The 2376-nt window shown below is 36.3% G+C and overlaps 1 non-coding gene across 1 annotated transcript; it reads right to left on the reverse strand.

Annotated features, from left to right (window-relative positions):
• Positions 1-355: 355 nt before the first annotated feature.
• On the reverse strand, positions 356-462 carry LOC139879092 (small nucleolar RNA R71). The gene has a single exon (XR_011769943.1). It is a non-coding gene; the product is annotated as a small nucleolar RNA R71 (small nucleolar RNA).
• Between the last annotated feature and the right edge of the window lie 1914 nt (positions 463-2376).

Here is a 2376-nt window from a genome sequence, read left to right on the forward strand (position 1 = left end):
AGATCGAATGAGAGCTACACTCACTGGCCAAGGTCATGCCATTACTCAACCAGACATTAATGCGCCAGATTATGAAATCAAAGGACAATTCCTACACATGGTAACTAATCAATGCCAATTTAGTGGTGCGCCGAAGGAAGATCCAAACGAACATCTTCGTACCTTTAATAGGATTTGTACTCTATTCAAAATCAGAGAAGTTGAGGATGAACAGATCTATCTCATGTTATTTCCCTGGACTTTAAAGGGAGAAGCCAAAGATTGGTTAGAATCGTTATCTGAAGGGGCGATTGATACATGGGATGTTTTAGTTGAGAAATTTCTTAAAAGATTCTTTCCGGCATCTAAAGCCGTGAGACTTCAAGGAGAAATTGTTACGTTCACACAAAATCCAAATGAAACTTTATATGAAGCGTGGACAAGATTTGGAAAGTTGTTGAGAGGATGTCCTCAACATGGTTTAGACACTTATCAAATAGTACAAATATTCTACCAAGGATGCAACATTACTACACGAAAAGACATCGACATAGCAGCTGGTGGTTCCATTATGAAAAAAACCGCAACTGAAGCTTACAAAATTATTAATAACACAGTCTCCCACTCACATGAGTGGCATCAAGAAAAAGACATCGTTAGATCATCTAAAGCGGCTAGAGCCGATTCTAGCCATAACTTTGATTCCATTTCCGCAAAGATAGATGCTTTCGAGAGACGAATAGAAAAGATGACTAAAGATATTCAAGCAATACAAATTAGTTGTGAGCAGTGTGGAGGACCACATTTGACAAAAGATTATCTCAGTATTGAACAAACAATGGAACAAAGAGAGAATGTTTCATATATGAACCAGAGGCCTGGAAATAATTATCAAAATAATTATCAACCGCCAAGACCAAACTACAATCAAAATCAGAATTATAACCGAAATGCTCCATATAACAACCAACAAGGTCCTAGCAATCAACAAGTATCTAATAATACTTACAACCAGCAAAGACCTATTTTTCCAAATAAACCACCACAAACCGATGATAAAAAGCCAAATTTAGAAGATATGATGTCAAAGCTAGTTGAATCTCAAACTCAGTTTTTCACATCTCAGAAACAAACTAATGAACAAAATGCTCAAGCATTTAGAAATCAACAAGCTTCAATTCAAAATCTGGAACAAGAAGTAAGTAACCTAGCAAGGTTGATAGGTGAAAGAAAACTGGGGAGTCTACCCAGCGATACAAATGCTAACCCCCGGAATGAAACAGCTAAAGCCATTACTACGAGAAGTGGTATTACACTCAAACCTCCTAAAATACTTGTAATTTCTGATGACTCTATTCCCACTACACAGGATCACAGCCTGAGCAAGAGAAGGAAACAAAACCGGTAGTTGAAAAGGTTATAACATAGTTAAGGCAAAGCCTTATGTTAAACCATACCAACCACCGCTTCCTTACCCGAGTAAAATGAGAAAAGAAAGACTTGAAGCCGAGCAATCCAAATTCTTGGATATGTTTAAACAAATAAATGTCAATCTTTCTTTCATTGATGTGATTTCAGGAATGCCAAGATATGCTAAATTCTTGAAAGATCTAATTACAAATAGAAAGAAAATGGAAGAACTCTCGGCTGTTACAATGAATGCTAATTGTTCTGCAGTGCTATTAAATAAACTACCAGAAAAACTCTCAGATCCAAGAAGTTTCACAATTCCATGTTTTCTGGGTAGTCTTAGTTCAATATAAGCATTGGAAGACTTAGGTGCTAGTATAAATTTAATGCCGTATTCATTATACGCTAAACTAGACCTCGGAGAATTGAAACCAACACGAATAAGCATACAACTAGCTGATCGATCAGTAAAATATCCTAGAGGGATAATGGAGAACATGCTAGTTAAAGTTGGTACTTTAGTATTTCCAGTAGATTTTGTTATTTTGGACATGGAAGAAGATTCTCGAGTTCCTCTTTTATTAGGAAGACCATTCTTAAACACGGCTAAAGCAATAATAGACGTGTTTGGTAAGAAACTGACCCTAAGTATAGAGGACGAGAGTGTTACCTTTTCTGTTGATAGAGCCATGCAACAACTGCAATCTGCAGATGATACATGTTATTATATTCAAACTATAGATTCACATGCAGAATTGTTAGAAGAATTTCCAGAATTACAAGGAACGGGAGAATGTTCTTTAGGAGAAGGAACTGAACCAATTGATGAAGCTGAAATGTTAGCTACACTCATGGCTAATGATTACGAACTAACAACAGAAGAACTTCAAATGGTAAAAGAGGAAGACAGATATCGATATAAATCATCGATAGAAGAACCTCTGATATTAGAGTTAAAGCCACTTCCAAACCATTTAGAATACGCTT

This window comes from Rutidosis leptorrhynchoides, chromosome 11, assembly GCF_046630445.1.
Source record: "Rutidosis leptorrhynchoides isolate AG116_Rl617_1_P2 chromosome 11, CSIRO_AGI_Rlap_v1, whole genome shotgun sequence".
In the NCBI taxonomy this organism is placed as follows: Eukaryota; Viridiplantae; Streptophyta; class Magnoliopsida; order Asterales; family Asteraceae; genus Rutidosis; species Rutidosis leptorrhynchoides.